Source organism: Schistocerca piceifrons, chromosome 1 (assembly GCF_021461385.2).
Source record: "Schistocerca piceifrons isolate TAMUIC-IGC-003096 chromosome 1, iqSchPice1.1, whole genome shotgun sequence".
NCBI classification, from domain to species: Eukaryota; Metazoa; Arthropoda; class Insecta; order Orthoptera; family Acrididae; genus Schistocerca; species Schistocerca piceifrons.
Window position 1 is genome coordinate 511513880 of NC_060138.1, and position 9578 is coordinate 511523457.

General features: G+C 37.7%; 1 long non-coding RNA gene across 1 annotated transcript in view; it reads left to right on the top strand.

Annotated features, from left to right (window-relative positions):
• Window positions 1–9501, top strand: part of LOC124797375 — a 53338-nt gene extending 43837 nt beyond the window's left edge. The window contains exon 3 of the long non-coding RNA XR_007016883.1: window positions 8288–9501. This is a non-coding gene — a long non-coding RNA (uncharacterized LOC124797375). The remainder of the gene's footprint in view (window positions 1–8287) is intronic.
• The last annotated feature ends 77 nt before the right edge of the window (window positions 9502–9578 follow it).

Sequence of the window (9578 nt, forward strand, 5' to 3'; positions counted from 1 at the left end):
ATGTCGTCAGCATATGGGACAGTTTTGTAGGCCATATTACATATAATTATCATAGACAAGAAAGAAGACTGGTCCAAGAACAGAGCCTTGTGAGATTTCTCTATTTATCTTCAGCTCCTCTCATTGACATATACTAATTGTTGCATGTTGCTTCGGTAAGACCTAATTAAATTCAATGGTTTATCTACAATATCATAGTATTCTAGATTCGTTGCAATAATCTCATGTTATACAGAATCAAAAGCTTTACTTAAGGCTGTAACTTTGGAACAGGTGGTCATCTTTGTGTCATAATCATTGTCAATTGAAGTTAGCAGGCTTTCAACAGTTTTTGTGGTTGATACGTTTGGTCTAAATCCAAACTGTCCTCCATTCAGTAACTCATTGTTCTCAAAATACATGCAAACCTGTGTATGTATGCAGCTCTCTGTGATTTTAGACATACAAGGTGGTCCATTGATCGTAACCGGGTGAAATATCTCACGAAATAAGCATCAAACAAAAAAAACTACAAAGAACGAAACTTGTCTAGCTTGGAGGGGGAAACCAGATGGCACTATGGTTGGCCTGCTAGATGGCGCTGCCATAGGTCAAACGGATATCAACTGCATTTTTTTAAATAGGGCCCCACATTTTTTATTACATATTCATGTAGTACGTAAAGAAATATGAATGTTTTAGATGGACCACTTTTTTTTGCTTTGTGATAGATGGCGCCGTTAATAGTCACAAACATATGTTTCATAATTTTAGACACACAGTTGGTACAAGGTATGTTTTTTAAATTAAAATACAGAATGTAGGTACGTTTGAACATTTTATTTCAGTTGTTCCAATGTGATACATGTACCTTTGTGAACTTATCATTTCTGAGAATGCATGCTGTTAGAGCGTGATTACCTGTAAATATGACATTAATGCAATAAATGCTCAAAATGAGGTCCGTCAACCTCAATGCATTTGGCAATATGTGTAATGACATTCCTCTCAACAGCGAGTAGTTCGCCTTCCATAATGTTTGCACATGCATTGACAATGTGCTGACGCATGTTGTCAGGCGTTGTCAGTGGATCGTGATGTGATAGCAAATATCTTTCAACTTTCCCCACAGAAAGAAATCCGAGGACATCAGATCCGGTGAACGTGCGGGCAATGGTAAGGTGCTTCGACGACCAATCCACCTGTCATGAAATATGCTATTCAATACCGCTTCAACCACACGCGAGCTATGTGCCGGACATCCATCATGTTGGAAGTACATCGCCATTCTGTCATGCAGTGAAACATCTTGTAGTAACATCGGTAGAACATTACGTAGGAAATCAGCATACATTGCACCATTTAGACTGCCATTGATAAAATGGGGACCAATTATCCTTCCTCCCATAATGCTGCACCATACATTAACCTGCCAAGGTCGCTGATGTTCCACTTGTCGCAGCCATCATGGATTTTCCGTTGCCCAATAGTGCATATAATGCCGGTTTACGTTACCACTCTTGGTGGCTGATGATTGGTCGCTAAATAGAACGCATGCAAAAAATCTGTCATCGCCTCATAATTTCTATTGTGCCCAGCGGGCAGAACTGTACACAACGTTCAAAGTCATGGGCATGCAATTCCTGGTGCATAGAAATATGACACTGGTGCAGTCGATGTTGATGTAGCATTCTCAACAACGACGTTTTTGAGATTCCCGATTCTTGCACAATTTGTGATGTGCGGATTAGCAGCAACAGCAGATAAAACACCTACTTGGGCATCATCATTTGTTGCAGGTCATGGTTGATGTTTCACATGTGGCTGAACACTTCCTGTTTCCTTAATTAATGTAACTATCCGGTGAACGGTCTGGACACTTGGATGATGTCGTCCAGGCTACCGAGCAGCATACATAGCACACGCCTGTTGAGCATTTTGATCACAATAGCCATACATCAACATGATATTGACCTTTTCCACAATTGGTAAATGGTCCATTTTAATATGGGTAATGTATCATGAAGCAAATACCGTCCACACTGACAGAATGTTACATGATGCCACGTACTTATATGTTTGTGACTATTACAGTGCCATCTATCACAAAGTGAAAAAAGTGATCCAACTAAAACATTCATATTTTTTATGTACTACACAAATATGTAATAAAAATGGGGGTTACTATTTTTAAAAAATGCAGTTGATATCCGTTTGACCTTTGGCAGCGCCATCTAGCCAGCCAACCATAGCGCCATCTGGTTTCCCCCTTCAAGCTAGAAGAGTTTCGTTCTTTGTAGTTTTTTCGTTTGATGCTTATTTCATGACGTATTTGGCCTAGTCACCATCAATGGACCACCCTGTATAGGGACAACTGATATTGATTTATACCATAGTTATGTAGTATGTTTGTATTACCCTTTTGTATACTGGAAGTGTAACTGTAGTTGTAAGGCATTCAGGGAAGTACCATCATCAAAAATTTTATTTACAAGATAGAGCAATTACAAGTCTTAAAACACAGTTACTGGATGCAGTTTTTCCTTGCAAATACCACTTATATGATGTATTATAATTTGTTATTGTAAAAATTATTGTAACTAATGTAAATTTCTGCCATGTCCCTTGTGTGGAAACCAAATGGATTCCAAATGTATATGACGAGATGACTGAACTACAATTCACTATCATCTGAGAGGTCAGACCTGAACAGTGTTGCTGAAGTTGAGTCAGATATTTTAACAATTTATAGAACCATATCAGTAAATCTGACTGGTGAGCATTGTTTAAACCTTTAATAGAAAGTGTGTATTTTAATTTAGGGGGCTTATATTTCATGACTTTTAATGTACATTGGTGGTTTATAAATTCTATACAAGACAAAAATCTTTTACAAAAACAGAATGAATTATAAACATTTTTACTGTAAAGGAATGCACTCAGTCATTTTGACCTTTTGGACTGTTGTGATCTAGTTTCCTCTCTTACTTTCCATTTTACTTTATTTAATAATAGAGTGGGCATACTTTTGTTGCTGTTCTGTCAGTACCTTGTTGTGCTCTGCAGAAGTTTAATGCTCCCCATTATTATGGGGTGTTGGTGTTCTCATTTGGAGAATATGCACGTGGAAGACTAGAGTGCCACAGTGTGTTGGTGAAAACTCCAAGGCAAACATGTAACTGTAAGAACTTATAGTGAGAAGGAGCAACTTGACTGCATGGCCAGTGTTGATAAACAATAACATTCTACAGAACATAAAAACCTTTACAGAAATTAAAGCCTGAGAAGCTCTCCAGGATGACACATGCATATATGATATTGACCAATTAGAAGCTGCATAGCATAATGTATGCACGTGGAGTGTATCAAGGAGAGAATTTCCCCCTCAAACTTCTTTGGTCTCATGTGTGGGGACTGCCATGTTTTTCTCACACTGTGGGAAGGATAAGTTCATAGAAGCCATACAACGTTTAAGATGCGATGACAGGCAAGCTCATGGTGAAAGACTCAAGACCGAGGACTTTACAGCAGCTGCCCCAGTCTAGCACCAATTTGAACACAACTGTATCTTGAACTACGAACCAGGTGCATTTACACACATCAAAAAAAGTTCTGCATCACCTAGGTTCTGAGAGTTCCAGAACCTGTACATAAAATTGGAATAGAGATCAACATAAACATCATTTCCACCCTTTTATTGTTCATGAAAACCACACATTGCATGTTGTACCACCATACAGTGAGACCTTCAGAGGTGGTGGCCCAGATTTCTGTAGACATATACCTCTAATATCCAGTAGCACGTCCTCTTGCATTGATGCATATCTGTGTTTGTTGGGGCATACTATCCACAAGTTCATCAAGGCACTGTTGGTCCAGATTGTCCCACTCCTCAACGGCGATTCGGCATAGATCCCTCAGAGTGGTTGGTTGGTCACATCGTCCATAAACAGCCCTTTTCAATCTATCCCAGGCACGCTTGACAGGATTCATGTCTGGAGAAAATGCTGGCCACTCTAGTCAAGCGATGTCATTATCCTGAAGGAAGTCTTCACAAGATGAGCATGATGGGGTCACGAATTGTCATCCATGAAGACAAATGCCTCACCAATATGCTGCCAATGTGGTTGCATTATTGGTCAGAGGATGGCCTTCAAATATCATGCAGCCATTGTGGCACCTTCCATGACCACCAGCGGTGTACATAGGCACCACATAATGCCACCCCCAAAACATCAGGGAACCTCCAGCATGCTGCACTTGCTGGACCGTGTGTCTCAGGCATTGAGCCTGACCGGGTTGCCGCCAAACGTGTCTCCAACGATTGTCTGGTTGAAGGCATATGTGACACTCATCAGGGAAGAGAATATGATGCCAATCCTGAGCAGGGTTTTTGGGCCCATTTGTACTGAGCTGCATGGTGTCATGGTTGTAAAGGTGGACCTCGCCATTGACATTGGGAGTGAAGTTGGGCATCATGCAGCCTATTGCGCACAGTTTGAGTCATGGTACAATGTCCTGTGGCTGCACAAAAAGCATTATTCAACATGGTGACAATGCTGTCAGGGTACCTTTGAGCCATAATCTGTAGGTAGTGGTCATCCACTGCAGTAGTAACCCTTGGGCAGCCTGAGCAAGGCATGTCATCGACAGTTCCTGTCTCTCTGTGTCTCCTCCATGTCCGAACAACATCGATTTAGTTCACTCCGAGATGCTTGGACACTTCCCTCATTGAGAGCCCTTCCTGGCACTAAGTAACAATGCGGATGCAATCAAACTGCAGTATTGACCATCTAGGCATGGTTGAACTACAGTAAACACGAGCCGTGTACCTCCTTCCTGGTGGAATAAGTGGAACTGATCAGCTGTCGGACGCCCCTCCATCTAATAGGTGCTGCTCATGCATGGTTGTTTACGTCTTTGGGCGGGTTTACTTACATCTCTGAACAGTCAAAGGGACTGTGTCTATGATACAATATCCACATTCAACATCTGTCTTCAGGAGTTCTGGGAACGGGGGTGATGAGTACTTGTGTAAACAAGGTGAAAGACCCACCAACATACCATTGCTTACTTAGGAAGGAGCTTGCTGAGAGAGAGTGGGATAGGGTATATAGATCACAAGGTATTAATGAAAAGTAGGGCCTTTTCTATGAAATATTTAACCATAGCTTTAATCAGGCATGTCCAATAGTAAAAAAAGTACTAGAGAAGTCAGATTCCACAAAGAAACTTAAAATTCCCCCAGAAATACATAAACTAAAGTAAAATATGAAGGCCCTTTCTGTGCTGTTCTGAGAAACAAAATTGCAGTACTTCCTAACAAAGTACAAAAGCACCAGAAAGACACACAGGGAATCCTTGAAGAGACTAAAAGCACTTCACTATGCTGAACAGATAAGAAAAACTAGTAACATTAGCAAAACAGCCTGGCATATTGTAAACAAAGAATGTGAACATAGAGAAAAACCAGGCTGCAGCAACATTGCATTAGAAGAAAATGTAATACTTTTGAATGAACCAAAGTCTGTATGTGAGGCCTTCGTCAAACATTTTAGTAAGGCATGCAGAAAAGAAAAAGATGAATCAGCCCTGAAAATAAACAAAGTTAAAATGAGTAATTCATTTTTCCTAAGGAGTGTAACAGAGTTTGAGGTCATGAATATAATCTCAAAACTAAAAGTAAAATCATCTAGTGGCTGTGATGTCATATTGTCCACACTATTTAAAGAATGCAAAAATGAGTTAATAAAACCAATAACACATCTAATTAACAGTTCAATTGGCCAGGGGACCATTCCAGAGTTTTTAAAAATCACTGAGATACAACCAGTGTATAAAAAGGGGGCTATCACACATATAAGTAACTGCAGGCCAATCTCTTTGACTTCAACATTTGGCAAGCTGCTTGAAAGAATAATTTTAGATAAAATGGAATCCTTCTTCTGTAAATACAAACTATTAAACAAAACACAACATGGGTTTCGGAAAGGACGATCCACAAAAACAGCATTAGCAACTTCTTTCCATGAACTACTGAACAGGCTGGATGAAGGAAACAAAGTTATAGGGACTTTCCTAGATCTGTGTAAAGCATTCAAGTCTGTGAATCATGCAGTACTGTTATCCAAGTTAGAAAATTACGGGATAAGAGGAGTAGCTCTAAAATTACTAAGTTCTTATCTCTGTGATAGGAGACAGTGCACAAAACTAAATTATAAGAATGAAAGTAAGATCCAAACAGTAAAGTCAGCATACAGAACTCTCAATTGTGGAGTTCCCCAAGGAAGTATACTTGGACCATTCTTGTTTATAGTATATATTAATGAAAAATTCCAAACTAGTGAACTATGCTGATGATGCATCTTATATTAGCTGGGGCTGTACAGAGTGGGCAGCATTCCAAAGCAACAAAGAGAACTTTGAAATGATCACAGAATATCTAACAGTGAATAAACTTACACTGAATAATGACAGACTGTAGTAACAAAGTTCTTGCTACATTTTAATAATACTCATACTCAATCCTTTCTACAGTTGAAACATCTGACAAACATAAGTTTTTAGGCATATTGATTGATGAACATCTCACTTGGAAAGAGCATATCGGCTCCACCTGTAAAAAGGTTTCTAGTAATATTTACTTACTAAAACGTCTTGCAAATATAATAGCTCCCCTTGTCCTTAAACAAGTGTATTATGGGTTAATACAATCACATCTGCAATATGGGATCGAGGTCTGGGGTGGGGCACCCACTGTCTATATGGATCGCATTATCAGGCTTCAAAAGAGAGCAGTTAGGATAATCGCTAATGTAAGCAAAAGCCAGTCCTGTAGGTACTATTACAAAAATTATAAATTACTGACTGTTTACTCATTGTATGTATTTAAGACCATAATGTTTGTAAAAGAGAATGAGGAAAATAGTGTAAAGAACAGTGATACCCATAATTACAATACTCGAGCCAAAAGTGACTATCATAGGATACGGACTAACAAGAAAGCTACAGACCACAGTCCATATGTAACTGAGAAACAATTCTATAATAAGTTGCCAAAAATATAAAGCAACCCCAAGGCAATCTTTTCAAGGGCAAATTGAAAAATTTGTTAATAGAAAGATGTTTATACTCGTTAAAAGAATTCTGAGCTGTGGTACTGTTAGTTTATTCTTTTACATACTGCAGTATATTAGTGGTGGTATTGTTATTATTGGCTAATTGATGTATATAATCATTATATGTATGGAGTGATATATAATGTGCTAATGTGTTTATAACATTATTGCATGGAATGATATACAATGTGCTACTTGATGTATATATTCATTCGTGGAATGACAAGATATTGATATAATTGTACAAAAAATGACGATGTCCAAGACTGTAAAGTTAACATGGACAAATAAACATTATTATTATTATTTCTTTCTTGTCTCAGACGTTATGTCTGGTTAAAAATGGAAGGTGACGCAGACCTTGATCAAGCGTGACTTCCTTTAACTGTACGGTATATGTTACATTGCATTTAGGAACTTTTGGGTAGTTGAACAAGTGTCAATAATTACAGATTTCTGTAGTTGTATATATAAGTTTGGATGTAGCTGTATTGCATTGATGTACTGGTGGATATTGTGTGGTATGACTCCTGTAGTTGATAGTATAATTGGTATAATGTCAACTTTATCCTGATGCTACATGTCCTTGACTTCATCAGCCAGTTGGATGTATTTTTCAATTTTTTCTCCTGTTTTCTTTTGTATATTTGTTATATTGGGTATGGATATTTCGATTAGTTGTGTTAATTTCTTCTTTTTATTGGTGAGTATGATGTCAGGTTTGTTATGTGGTGTTGTTTTATCTGTTATAATGGTTCTGTTCTAGTATAATTTGTATTCATCGTTCTCCAGTACATTTTGTGGTGCATACTTGTATGTGGGAACATGTTGTTTTATAAGTTTATGTTGTAAGGCAAGCTGTTGATGTATTATTTTTGCTACATTGTCATGTCTTCTGGGGTATTCTGTATTTGCTAGTATTGTACGTCCGCTTGTGATGTGATCTACTGTTTCTATTTGTTGTTTGCAAAGTCTGCATTTATCTGTTGTGGTATTGGGATCTTTAATAATATGCTTGGTGTAATATCTGGTGTTTATTGTTTGATCCTGTATTGCAATCATGAATCCTTCCGTCTCACTGTATATTATTATTATTATTATTATTATTATTGCAGAGTGTGTTGTTACACATCTCATGTAACTTTACACTTCAAAAGGAAAAATTGTGACTGTGACAACTTTCTTCACAGCTGAACATCTTGCAGAGCAGTTGAAGTGGGTACATTGAAGAAAACCCAAACAGAAGTCCTTCCATCAGCAAAGTCTACTAATGGATCATTGTATGATCCTATCTTATACATATGTGGTGACACAACAATTACTTTGTACGAGGGGAAGACCAAGAAAAGTGTTCTTCAATGAGCACAATGTATCAGTCAGTCACAGTGAACCAAGAACCACATAAAAAACTCCCTGAAATTGTGAACTGCTACAGTTCCGCTCAATTTGGAGTTCATATTCTGGGCCAGAGAAATATGTAAGGTGCCAGTACGGAAGACCTGCCAGATAGGAGTATGCAAAGGTTCAAACAAAATAAAAATCTATGCATACTGTACAAAAAATTGATATGTGGTCCATGTGCTGGAAGTGTTCAGTTATGTGTGTGCAAAGCGTTTTGATGAAGAAGGTGGCTTTGATTGAAAACATGTCATATAGAGAAGAAACAATTTATGTCCATTTTTGTTTCTGTTTCCTAATAAATTTTTGCTTATGGCCTGTTTGGGACTTTAATTGAGAACAGGTCGTAGAGATAAAAAATGTAATTTTATAATTATATATTTATTTGCATTTGTAAGTTTAGTTTCAATTAATAATGTATTTTTTACTTTTATCATTTTTCTTTAATTAAATATTGTATAGTCTTTATAGAAAAAAATAAGCATCACACATCGGTAGGGTAAGCATAATACACTGGTGACATTTAAAGACAACGGACTGAATTTGATGAGTAAAACTGAAAAAAGAAAGAAAGAAAGACTTCACCGTTCAAAGTGACCAGCAGTGCTCCTTCCAGGTAGTTCACAATTGCTGGTCCTTCTAGTGGTGAATGTAATTAATGTGGCATTATTGAGAAGTTTTATTGTTCATGACACTGAAACCAACCATAAACTCTAATCTCTACAAACATAAGACAAGAACCCAAGAGAAATACCATATTGATAGCCACAGGACAGCACTGTGTGCGAATCGTTCACTGCACACAGGACTCAGTTTGTGAACCAACTACTGGAGTGATCACTCAAACATCAAAGTTGAAAGTTTATCTTAAAATACTTACCAGTAATCTATTTTACACTGACTGAAGAGTACTATTATTTTATACAGAATATAAAATCATGCAAGTCCCTCTGAAATAAGTTACCTGGTTTTTTATAAGGAATACGGGTATGTCTTTCTCCTAATATGTCTCAGTATTTAAATGTATGATGTACCTCTGGAAGAAATAAATAGTAAGAGAACTGTCATGCAAACTGAAAATTA